The sequence below is a fragment of the Maylandia zebra genome, linkage group LG22 (genome assembly GCF_041146795.1).
Source record: "Maylandia zebra isolate NMK-2024a linkage group LG22, Mzebra_GT3a, whole genome shotgun sequence".
Lineage (NCBI taxonomy): Eukaryota > Metazoa > Chordata > Actinopteri > Cichliformes > Cichlidae > Maylandia > Maylandia zebra.
In genome coordinates, this window is record NC_135187.1 from 23,231,310 (window position 1) to 23,244,951 (window position 13,642).

Consider the following 13,642-nt stretch of genomic DNA (forward strand, 5'->3'; position numbering starts at 1 on the left):
AGGCTTTCAATTGAACTCAGTTACACAGCGATAAAAAGAAACCCAAAAAATGGCAAGAAGCTGTTGTATTATTAACTGCAATAGCCGGTCGCATGACAGCCACGGGAAGCCGATGGGTAAAGAGATCGTTTTTTTTTATCGGATTACGTCGTTGAAGTGAAAATTTTTAAGCCATGTTTCCGAAGTAAGAGCCGACGGATGGTCTGGATATACCAAATATAACATCTCAGAACACTCCAGCTCACATGTTAGTCTGATCCAAGCATTCCCACAAAGGTCAGAGTTTTGTAGTAGTTAATGCGTCATTTTTCTTAACATAATTGGTGATATAGGTTACAAGCAAGTCTGGCGCTGAACAGAAATTGTCGCGCTATGCTCCTTTGTTTATTGTGCATAAATAGTGAATTGTCCTGACACAATATTGCGTTTCGCTTCTGTTATAACCATGGTACACTGACAAAACCATATACTTTTATTCACAAGATAAAACAGTTGTTTTGTATCACTAATTGTCCATTGCGATTACAACATACAATATTATTGTCACTGCTACATTTCTGTAATGCTACTGTAACCGGTTTCTGCTTCATCCCGCTGCAACAGTTCGGCCCAAACAGACTCCTCGACTCTGCGTTGTGTAGTGTTTTTAAAAAGACAAGGAGTCTCTGATCGATCGTTGCCACTTTATTTCCTGAATGGAAACAACGGTGTATTATCAGTGCACAGGCTCGCCACACACCACTCCGCACAGCACACTACGGCAGAACATCTCATTAGCATTCCGCTTTAGCATACAGTTTCACACATTAATAAACAAATGAAAAGTACATAAAACTGGTGTTGGACATGTGTCCACTAAGCACTTATTACACTCGGTGCTCTTCAGCTAATCAAACATGTTTTATGTGTCTGTACTACTTAGCTATATTGTGTGCGGAACAATACAACTCACCTCTCGTATGGCTACGGCAGACTGGCAGCGATTACTGCAGCCAGCCACACCGAGAGGGGGGGCGCTGTTTCCCCATTACACTGATATTTGTGGCAAGTGGAATAATACCACATAAACACTGTTACACTACCAGAAATTATTTCCACTACTAATTAATTACCGTTGAGCTCAAAGGTCCTATTAATAAACTGTTAATGAATGTGTATTTATGAAGACGATTTGTGAGACTGGTAAACTTATGATATGTACAATAGTCTTTCGTTCTACACGGTGCGTTTCAAGGTCCTGTACCCATCCGTCGGTAAACTGTACCTGGGCTTGTTGCAGTGACCTGAAGTTACTAAACTTCATGAGTGTATGCACTCACTCCAAGAAGCGTATAATTATAAATCTGAGCGTGGTGAAAGTTGGGCAGCACGCTGACGTCTTTTGTCCACTCTTTCACTCCTTTGATTTTTTCCTCGTATCTTTTCTTTGTCTTTTCGTCGAGTCTGTCTTTGTACGGACCGGCATTGTTCTCCTTTTGTTTTGTACATTCCTTTTTTGTGCGGCAAAGAAAAAAAAGAAGGTATTGGAACCGGAGAATGAACGTTTTGCGGTGCTGCAAATGTTTGCATTTGATGCGGTACTTGGATTGTTTTGCCACGAGTTCCCGGCATGCAATGCGCGAAAATCACGTGATTGCTAAACAAGGGGGAGGGTGCATCCAGCCTTCTCGGCTGTAATTGGTCCAGCCCAGAGTCGATCATGACCAATTGGCCAATCCAACACCTTTCATTATATATACCCTTCCTAAAAAAAAAAAAAAAAAAAAAAAAAAATCCATCGGCCCATAAAAACAAAAAATCGCCAGCGGCCCACCGGGCAAATGCCCGGTATGCCCGATGGCCAGTCCAGCTATGCTTCCCAGTGTGGTAGCTCTTTTTTTGTGTGTGAAATTATTTTTTTAACCATTTGACTTGAAGTTGATTTAAGCAGATGCATATTCTTTGTGATATGAACACATGGGAAACAAATGATCATTTAGCCATTTATTTTTAGCTCAAAATGACAACATTAACACAGTAAAACAGGTCTCCTTCTTAAACAGAAGCCTGTCATGCTTAACTTTTGAGAATATAAGTAAATCTTTCTTTAAAAGAACTCTGTCCTGCTTAACTTAAAATTATATAAATTAATAGAAAACAATAGAAAGAAAAATATTCTTGTAACTGTGCACATATAGTGCATTTAGTACAATTGGCTTCAGTTGAGGTATTATTTCAGCTTTTCTAATGCTAATCAGCTGCTCCTGTTTGTAAACCCGCTTGTTCCCATGATTACGCATCATAACTCATCATCATTATTCATCTATGTATTACTTTTATGTATTAGTCATCTATTTGTTGTAATCATCTATCCTTACAGATGTTTATTACACAAAATAAGTTATATTATCACACTTCTGGCCACATAGCGCTGATATTCACTGCACATGCCCATATTAACTTTTTCCAGCCAGGTGTTTTCCTTTTCCCATTCCTCCCTGTGCTTTTGCAGCCTATTTTTCTTTCTCTGAGCGAACAAACATTGCTGCTCTAATGCTGGGCTCACACTGTGCGATTTTTGGCCCATTTTGAGACGATTTCTGAGTCGTGCGACGGATTTGGTGATCAGACCGATTTTGGCCTTCATCGTGCGTCGTGTAGTATACGTGGGGTAACGAGAAGCGATTAACACCTCACGACCAGCTCCCGATCATCAATCGCTCGTGAGGGTGTCACCGCAGCCGCTCACACTGCGCACGCGCAAACACGTAAACGTCGGTGAAAAAGACGGAGCAGCACAGCTGTGCAGCGTGTGATCTGGACACAAGCCATGGAGGCACAACTTGTAGAACTTTAGAAAGCTCATCCGAGCCTTTTCGATGTGGCATCACAAAATTATCACGACCACAACAACCGTGAAAACAGTTGGATTTACACTGCTGCTTAATCACAGCTGCCTGATCAGTGTTTTTCATTAGCAATTTAGCAAAGTTGATGGTGGTGGTGTGTCTGTGTGAGTGAAAGACAGAGAGAGCGAGCGACAGATTGTCTGTTATAACCTTCATTTTATGGAGGCACAGTGTGAGCTCTCAGGTCGCATCAGAGCATCGGGCGGTATAGTGTGAGACCTGCATCGTGACCTATGAACTTCTAACCCCTGCGAGTCAATCGTGCAGTTTGAAAATCGCACAGTGTTTGCCCAGCTTTAGGTGTACTGTCATCCGAGACTTGCACTGCAGTGTCGGCGTTTGTTTCCCTGTTGGCCATGCTTCTTGTTGTGGTCATCTGTTGTCTTCCGGTATTTTCTCTGTAAGCGACCTTTCCTCGACCAATGAGATAATCTGAATTGTCATACTCGAATTGTCATAAGTGTGCTGTCAGCTCATTGGTCACAAAGCAGGAGAGGGGCTGGGAATTATGTTTTCAAACAAAGCGTTAATTCCATTAACATTTATAGACTACTTTTGATTCTCACTATATTACGGGACAAAGTGCGTCCCTTATTAGCTCAATACGGGACGTGTACTTTTGTTTCGAAATACGGGACGATTCCGTATTTTAAGGGACGGTTGGCAACCCTACTTCAAACAGAGGTGATCCAGTAATGCTGCACTAATGAATTAGACTAACTATTCACTTTAGCTAAAGTTATTAAGTTAGCTAAAGAGTTGGGATGCTGTGTAAGACATAAATAAAGCTAAAATACAAAGGTTTGGGCACCGTTTTGCATGTTTCCCTACTGTAGGGGTCTCTGCAAGCATACAGAGGGGGTACTCTGAGAGGGTCCAAGATGACAGCTTTGGAATTCTACTAGAAACAGTCGATCATATTTGTTTGTCAAATCTGAATTCAGGGCAAACTACGCTAAATTAGCGCTTTTAGCTAACAGCTACAATAAGCATAAAAGTTACCTTACGGCTATCATTTGTTAACATGACGCTTGTTCTTATACATGTAATACATTTATTACCAACCTGAGAGTTTATCCGCTGGTCATTCGACATGACGAATGACTTCTGAAGTCTTAATTCAGCTCAAGACGCTGTAGATTCCCGTCAGTAACACTTTCGGTCCGCTAGTAAAACGTAGTTCTATTAATCTGCGCTTGAACCGGAACCGGATGTAAGTTCCAAAAAACTAAATTTTGGAACTGAAATTGAATTGTAGAACTGAAACTGAATGGTGAGAAGTGAAACTGAAATTATTCGAGAGCTGAATTTTTAAAGGATAAAATGCAGTTTCAAAGCAAATCAATTCATTTTCAAAATATAACATTCAATTTCAATTAGTGATGATCATTTTCAAACCATAAATTCAATTTCAAATTAGACTAATTCAAATTCAGTTTTCAAAAGCATTTATTCAAGTTACAATTCAGATTCAATCTGAGCAATTCAAATTCAAATTGAACTTATTCAAATTCAGTTTCTGATGGTACAGATTTCTGCCCATAGGCTTAGGCCAAAAAGAGATTTCCCAAGCCTTGAACGTCCCGCGGAGCACTGTTCAAGCGATCATTCAGAAATGGAAGGACTATGGCACAACTGTAAACCTACCAAGACAAGGCCGTCCACCTAAACTCACAGGCCGAACAAGGAGAGCGCTGATCAGAAATGCAGCCAAGAGGCCCATGGTGACTCTGGACGAGCTGCAGAGATCTACAGCTCAGGTGGGGGAATCTGTCCATAGAGCAACTATTAGTCGTGCACTGCAATGTTCCCTCTAATTTTTCATGTGTCTGAGCGAACACACAAACTCCCTGAGCGGTCCCTTGGAGCACTGTGAGCGACAGCAGACGTGTGCACTGTGGTCACGCCAGCATCGAATCCATCCAAGTTACATGGTTTATTAAAATAATCAAATTACAGCATTTACATTTATGTTAGACTACTTTTAATTAACTGCTTTAGCCCATTTACAATGAAAATAAAAAAAAGCTTGTTCATGACCTGTGTAGTGTGTTAACACTATTGGAAGTAAAAATAACTTGAACTCCAATTTTGAAAACAAAATTTTTTTTTTATTTTGTATAAAGCTCTGACTTGTATTGTGAGTATGAGTCTGTGGTCTGGGAGAGAGTCCTGTAACTCTCTCTCTCTGTAAAAAAAAAATAGTATATAATGACCAATGTTGGGCAATAAATTATACAGTTCTTCAAAAAAGAGTTTTGCAAACAAAGTTTTTTGCAGCTGTTTACCTAAAAATACAGCCAAGGTGTTTTTTTTTTTTTAAAAAGGGCAGATAAGGGCAGATAATGCCACAATACACCAACCAGAATGCAAATAACCTCTACGCAGGTGACATCTAGCACTTTACTACAGACAGGTTGTTTTCTTTTTTTCTTTGTGTACCTAAGAGTTAATAATCCGGGCAGCCTGCGGTAAAGGCATATGTTAGTAACGTTATACTGGTTAATGATGTTACATGCTGCGGTCTCACACTTGGTTTTAAGGGCTGGTAGTTAGACACCCTTTAACTTGTTTTTGAATAACTGTATTGTTTTGTTTAATAGTGATGATAATGTACCTTCTGATCCTTCTTTTTGTGATATCTGGTTTATGCTTAATGTCTTTATGGAGCTACACAGGGCACTTGTTATGTCGGAGGTTGCGACAGAGGATGGTTGGAAGTACACGTGGTCTTGTTGGGAGGAGGGCAGGTTCCCCTCCCTGCTATGACCTAGGTGTATGTGTTTTTTTTCTGTTGTTTGTTCGTTTGTTTTTCTTTTTTATTATTTCTGCCGTGTTTATTTTGTATTTTCTTGGGTGGGGTTGTTGGGTGGGAAGGTGCTATGGTAGAAAATGTTCTAGTCAATATGGGACAATACACATAAATCCCTAACAATATGGTCTCAATAGATGGTGATGGAAATGATGGGGTGAACAGGAGAGGGCTTGTAACCCTTTGCTCTTGGAATGTGAATGGCATCAATGAACCAATAAAACGTGGTAAGGTGTTAGCATACCTAAAGTCATTGAGATCAGATGTTATTTTCTTGCAGGAGACGCATCTTAAAAATGATGCACATTGGAGGATTACAGCTAAGTGGATAGGGCAGGTTTATCATTCAAGGTTTTCCGCAAAGGCAAGGGGTACAGCAATAATTATTCGTAAAAATGTGCCATTCATACATAAATCGACCCTGGCAGATAAGGAGGGGAGATATATCATGGTGGTAGGAGAAATTCAGTCTATACCAATCACATTGCTGAATGTCTATGGCCCGAACAGGGATGACCCAGAGTTTTTTAGAAAAATGCTTAGCTTGATCCCGGATATTTCAACTACAAACTTGATACTTGGGGGAGACTTTAATTTAGTTTTAGATACCTATCTAGACAGGTCGTCAGCTCAGAGAATTGCCCCATCGAATGCTTCTAGGTTTCTGAAATCGTTTATTGATAATTTGGGTCTTGTGGATGTTTGGAGAACGTTGAATGCAACCGGAAGGGAATATTCCTTTCACTCTGGGGTTCATAATACGTACTCCCGTATAGACTATTTTCTATTAGATAGTAAACTGTTACATGGAGTCCAGAGTAGTAAATATCATAATATCCTTATATCAGATCATAGCCCAGTGTCTATTTCACTAATTTTACTGGAATCAGGTGGTAATTATAAACACTGGCGATTAGACCCTCAACTTCTTACGAGGAAAACATTCTGCGATTATCTGGAAGAACAGATCAAGTTGTTTTTTGAGATGAATGACAAAGATGATGTATCACCTCTTTTATTGTGGGAGATATTTAAAGCATATGTTAGAGGCTGTGTAATTTCTTTTCAGTCGTCTGAGAAAAAACGTAATAACATGGAACGCATACAGTTGGAGGTTCAAATGCAAAGATTGGACTCTGAGAATGCCAGACAACCATCTGTACAGCTACACAGTAAAATATCAGCTCTGAAGTATAAACTCAATAACTTACTCTCAGATAAAATTTCCAGGGCCTTCATGTATGTTAAGCAGACCTATTTTGAATTTGGTGATAAGCCACATAAATTACTGGCCAGGCATCTAAGGAAGAGAGAAAGTGATAGGGCTATTCATGCAATCAGGTCAGACTCAGGGTGGTTGATTAATTCGTATAAGGATATTAACACTGCTTTTAGACAGTTTTATGAACAGTTATATACACATCAGTGTAATGCACCTCCTGAAATTATGCAGGATTTTTTAAGCAAATGTAACGTGCCTTCATTGGCACAAAAGGACAGGACACTTCTAGATGCAGATTTAACATGTCCAGAATTGATTAATATCATACGCTCCCTGAAAAACGGGAAGAGCCCAGGACCTGATGGTTTATGTAATGAGTTTTATAAAAAGTTTAGCAGTTTACTAACCCCATATTTGCTGAAAATATTTAATATGGCCTTGAAAGATGGTGCACTCCCACAGACTCTGAATGAAGCAACTGTGACTCTCATTCCAAAGAAAGGAAAGGACCCAGAATTGGTGAGTTCATACTGACCAATCTCTTTATTGAACACTGTTTGACCTCGCATTAGAGCCGTTGGCAGAAACAATTTGGAAACATAAAGACATACATGGCTATAATACAGGATAGACCTCCAATAAGATCTCACTGTATGCTGATGATATTCTGCTGTTTGTAACCAGACCATTAGACTCAATCCCTAAGGTGCTAGTAACAATAGATCTATTTAGCTCTTTTTCAGGTTACAAAGTAAATTGGGGGAAAAGCCAACTGATGCCAATTAAATGCGGTAATCTTGATTTACTAAATCGTCTTCCCTTTAGAATAACGTTAGAAAAATTTTCATATCTTGGAATTGAAGTTACTAAGTCATACAAGTCATTATATGAAGCCAATTTTGTGAGAATTCTGGATACATTTAAAAACGAGGTTGAATTTTGGATATCACTCCCACTTTCCATGATAGGTAGGGTGAATGCAATCAAAATGATTTGTCTCCCCCAACTCCTATATCTGTTTCAAAATATCCCTGTGTATCTAAATGCTACATTTTTTCAAAAATTGGATTCAGTTCTTTTGCCTTTTATCTGGAATTACAAGAGCCACAGGATAAAAAAGGCCCACCTTTGTAAAGAGAAAATACATGGTGGCCTAGCCTTACCAGACTTTAAAAATTACTACTTTGCAGCTAATATGCAATACATAGCTTATTGGCTAGATGATACAGTTATAATGGGAAGTTGGTTGGACATGGAGCGAGAGGACTGTATGCCTTATTCTCTTGGTGCAATTGCATTGTCTCCTGTTCGTTTTAAAAAGACATATTACAACTGTAATCCAGTTATTCACAATACAATTCAAATCTGGAGACAGATCGTGTAAGAGTATAGACTCAGAGCCTTCTCGCTTTTGACACCTATTACAGCTAATCCTGCATTCAAACCCTCAGTTTTAGATGGGACATTTGATCGCTGGAAGGAAATGGGGTTGCGAAATGTGAGACACCTGTATTTTCAGGGCTCTTTTGCTTCATTTCAACAGCTGAAGGAGAAGTACAATTTACTAGCCTGTAATTTTTTTAGATACCTTCAAATAAGGAGCTATGTAAGGTCCCAATTACAAGAATTTGAGTTTGCAACTCCAGGTAAGCTTGACCAATGCCTGGCGGATTGTATAACAGAAAAACATGCGGTTGCTTCTATATATGAGATATTACAGTCACTCCGGCAGAAGGATACAGCTAAAATAAAATCAGCTTGGGAAAAGGAACTAGGGTCAGAAATTCATAATGATATCTGGACTAAAGGGCTACGCTATGTTAATTCCTGCTCTATCAACGCCCGACACAGGTTAATTCAATTTAAAATTTTGCACAGATTGCACTACTCGAAGACCAGACTACATCGAATATTTCCTGAAACGTCACCCATCTGTGATAAATGTCAATGTGCAGAAGCTGATCTGCTTCACAGTTTTGTAATGTGTAGCAAATTACAAAGTTTTTGGGCTTCAGTTTTTTCTTTTTTTTCCAAACTTTTTGTTGTGCAGTTAGACCCTGACCCCATTTTGATTCTTATTGGTCTATCAGGACAATCTAAAAAACTTAAGAGCACACAGATCCCCCTCCTGTCCTATGGCCTGATGTGTGCAAAGAGACTGATTCTCCTCCTATGGAAGGGAAAAGAAGTGCCCTCCTTGAAAGCTTGGATTTCAGTATTGACAGACACTCTTCATCTGGAAAGGATCCGTTACATTATAAATGACAAACTGGAGGACTTCGATCAGATTTGGAGGCCGTTCATTGAGCACCTGGAAATTATGAACAAATGAGAGTTATTATGTGGACTTCACCATTGCTTAAAATAAGCTGATAGCACTCTGGGATAAGGGAAGGGTGTAGGGAGGGTTTGTTTTTTTTTTTGGTTTTTTTTGGTTTTGTTTTTTTGTCTGCCCTTTTCAGTACGTTTTGTTTTTTCCTGTTTTTGTTGTTTGGGTTTGTTTTGTTTTTTGTTGCTGTTGTTGTTCGCTTTGTTTTTCCTTTTTTTTTTTTTTTTTTTTTTGATGCCAAAATTGTAAAAAGGAAGCAATGTCACTCTATGGGACAATTTGTGATTGTTAGTTGTGCTTCACAATAAAAATATTTAAAGAGAAAAAAATAAACATTTTAAACTATTTACAGAACAATCAGCTGTTCTGCATCAAATTTGATGCCACACAAATTATTTGTGCCACTCCAAAAAATAACTTCTGTCCACTATGAGATGAAGGAGAACAACAGTCTGATACCTGCAGGCCTGACAACAGGAGATGTATCACTCCTGTAACATTCAGCAGTCGCCTCATTGTTCTGACACACACAACAAAACTATTGACTACATTACACACTAACTACATAATATTTGCCCTAAACGTCTCAAATCTCTCACATCTGAAAACACCGCCGTCACTCCTAAAACTTTTTTTTTTGTCACTCCTAAAACTTCCCCCCTCCCTAAACAACAAATGTCATGTTTTGATTGGTCGACATGGTACATTTTTTCCACCAATAGGAAAGGGTGGGGATTTTTGGTTTTGTTTTTGCTCACAGGCGGAGAGTGTTTTTGAGCGTTTTCCTTATAAAACGCAGTTTTTACCGTTTCTCCCCGCAGTAAATATAAACAACGATAGTATTCAGGAAGAAAACCAAACACGGCATATATTTTTATCATAACTCTGGTTTTACGTGGCCTATCAACACAATTTACAAACTGGTATAAAGTCCACACTTTTTTCCGTCAATTGTTCCGTCTGTCCTGCTCACATCTCCAATGGTTGTACACGTTGTCATTGACGTGGCTTCACTCTACATCAGCCACGCTGCTTTGCTAGCTAAAACACAGGTGTCGGCACATAAGGATGCTATCATAGCCTGTCAACGACGTTGATTAGCTGCGTATATACGAATGTGAATCGCATCATTGGCTGGACTATGGGATAAGGTGGCATTGTTCTAATCCCATACGGGAGCAGCCAGTCACTTACTGTCTAACACTGCAACACAGAATTGTTAACATATTTACTTTAATTTCAATTCAGGTTAGATTTTTTTTTTTTTTGTGCAAAACGCAGATTTTTTTCTGCGCGGAGACTGTGCCAACAGTGTGCAATTGCACGGGAACATTGGTGCGCTGCACAAAGTTGGCCTTTATGGAAGAGTGGCAAGAAGAAAGCCATTGTTAACAGAAAACCATAAGAAGTCCCGTTTGCAGTTTGCCACAAGCCATGTGGGGGACGCAGCAAACATGTGGAAGAAGGTGCTCTGGTCAGATGAGACCAAAATGGAACTTTTTGCCCAAAATGCAAAACGCTATGTGTGGCGGGAAACTAACACTGGACATCCCCACTGTCAAATATGGTGGTGGCAGCATCATGCTCTGGGGGAGCTTCTCTTCAGCAGGGACAGGGAAGCTGGTCGGAGTTGATGGGAAGATGGATGGAGCCAAATACAGGGCAATCTTGGAAGAAAACCTCTTGTAGTCTGCAAAAGACTTGAGACTGGGGCGGAGGTTCACCTTCCAGCAGGACAACGACCCTAAACATAAAGCCAGGGCAACAATGGAGTGGTTTAAAACCAAACATATCCATGTGTTAGAATGGCCCAGTCAAAGTCCAGATCTAAATGCAATCGAGAATCTGTGGCAAGATCTGAAAACTGCTGTTCACAAACGCTGTCCATCTAATCTGACTGAGCTGGAGCTGTTTTGCAAAGAAGAATGGGCAAGGATTTCAGTCTCTAGATGTGCAAAGCTGGTAGAGACATACTCTAAAAGACTGGCAGCTGTAATTGCAGCAAAAGGTGGTTCTATACAAAGTATTGACTCAGGGGGCTGAATAATTACGCACACTCCACTTTTCAGTTATTTATTTGTAAAAAATGTTTGGAATCATGTATGATTTTCGTTCCACTTCTCACATGTACACCACTTTGTGTCGGTCTGTCACGTGGAATTCAAATAAAATTGATTCATGTTTGTGGCTGTAATGTGACAAAATGTGGAAAAGTTCAAGGTACTGTATACTCGGGGCAGCAAATAAGACCAAAAATACTTACTGAAACATGAAACTAGTATAAATGTATTGTTTGTATTTAAAAAATTGGTTTCCGGGAATACATGTGTAGAGGACATTGCAGTCTTGCCCACTCATAACCATTTAGAAATCAAAATAGAGGATCATCAGAATGCATTTGCTTTCCTTATGTTTTGTAGAAGTAAACATTTCTCGCTGTGTAAGAAGGTAAGAGTAGGTCTGACTGGGCTATTGTACTGTCTGATTGGAACTCAAATCAGTCCAAGTTATGAGAGCTATTGAGAAAGTCACTTTTAATAACTAGCTTCAGTCAGACTGGATTTAGTTCCATGCTCATTTCAATGAGGAACTGGTGAAACATGTTTATTTGCAATCAAGTGGTAAGAGCAAAGTGAAATCACTCTTCAGAATTGTTTTTGTGTATTTATTTATTTATTTGTTATGAGCTTCTTCCCTAAGGGCACATTTTATTTTGCTTGCATATTTTTACACAAGCAGAGTCTGAATAATTATTTTGCAGTTGGACGATAGGTATTGCCACAATATTATCTTGCTACCTTCACTCAGGGCAACTAGTTGGCCTTTCTAAGAAATCGTTGCATACTTGCCTACTTTATGATACTGTCCATCATTTTATAATTGTGCAATAAAATGTTTACTACTAACCAAATGTCACTTTGACAAACCTTACAGGTGTGAATTGTGAGTTATAACAGAAGGCACGCAGTGAATCTTGAATCAACGCATTCCCTCTTCTATACACATTCCAGAGTTTTAAGTCATCCAGAATACCTACCTTTTAAAATATACAATTTACAAAGTTTGTCCCCTTTGCTAATGGAAACAGTGTAAAAATAAATTGATCTATTTAGGAAACTTCTATGGCATACTTATGTATTCCTTCCTAGAGGAAGCTGTAGGTGTCATCCGGTATCAGAGAAGAAATAATATAATGATGAATATACTCAACACAGTCACATTGCAACATTAATAAACAAGACAGAAATGTTGGGGAAACCAAATTAAGTCTTCACGTTTACCATGATGGATCATCATTTTTCCATTTTTTTTCAATGACAAGAAACACCATCTCCCAAATGTTGGGGAATAACATTTCTCTACAGCTAAGCTGACAGTTGTGTACTGATATAACAATGGACAATGGAAAGCAAAGGGGAACATAGATAAATGACACTGTCTTCTCTAAGTGGCTTTAAGCAATGACTCTGGTATCCTAAAATGTTGGCAAATAGCAAGGGTACAACAAAATCTTTCAACAGTACGAGTTGGGGTGCTTTTTTTTTTTTTTTTTGGAGCTATACTATCAATAAACATATCCGTCCATTCATCCATTCCAGCTTGTCCTGTGTCCATCCATCCATCCATTTTCTTAACTGCTTGTCCAAGAGTTGGGGAGGGACTGGAGCCACTTTTACCAGCTGTTATTGATCAAAGGCAGACATCCTTCTGAATTTACTTATTATAGATTCAGACATGTAATAGTACCTAATGTTTCCACTTGCCTTCACCCCATCTCCTCATCAAAAATACACACTTACTAAGATTTAACGACTTCCCTATTGTTTTAGGGGATTTAGCAAAATGTCTTTTTTTTTAATTTGAAGGCTTGAAAAATACATTATAAATTCACCAACTAACTAAATATATAAGTTTATTTATATGTTAAAAATACATAAATAAATCTGAATAGGAAGTTACCAATTTACATCTAGCTTTTAGTGCTTGAATCCTTACAGATAAAGGGTTACTTTATCTTCAGGTTTTGCTATATTTTAATTATTTCTGAAATTTTATAGCTTCCATGTTAGCGGGGTTTCTTTCCTGCTGTTGCTGCCATCTTGCATGAGGCAGTTAAAGTCACTAGAGTGTATTCTTCTGCCCAGCACGTTGCTCTTGACTACACTTTGCTGATAAAAAAAAGAAAAAAAAGAAAGTATCTTCGTTTGTGACAGTCTCTTCCTCTCTGCTGTGCAGTGTGTGTCCCGGTCTCTGCATGATGTAATCTTTGGTGCTACCCACTGCTAATTATGTGAGAGTCGGCACAAGTTGTAGAGCAGAATGCTTATAGGTAAAGAGATTGTATGATAAAGAGAAGTAGATAAGCATGGTGACGTAGATACACACAGAGG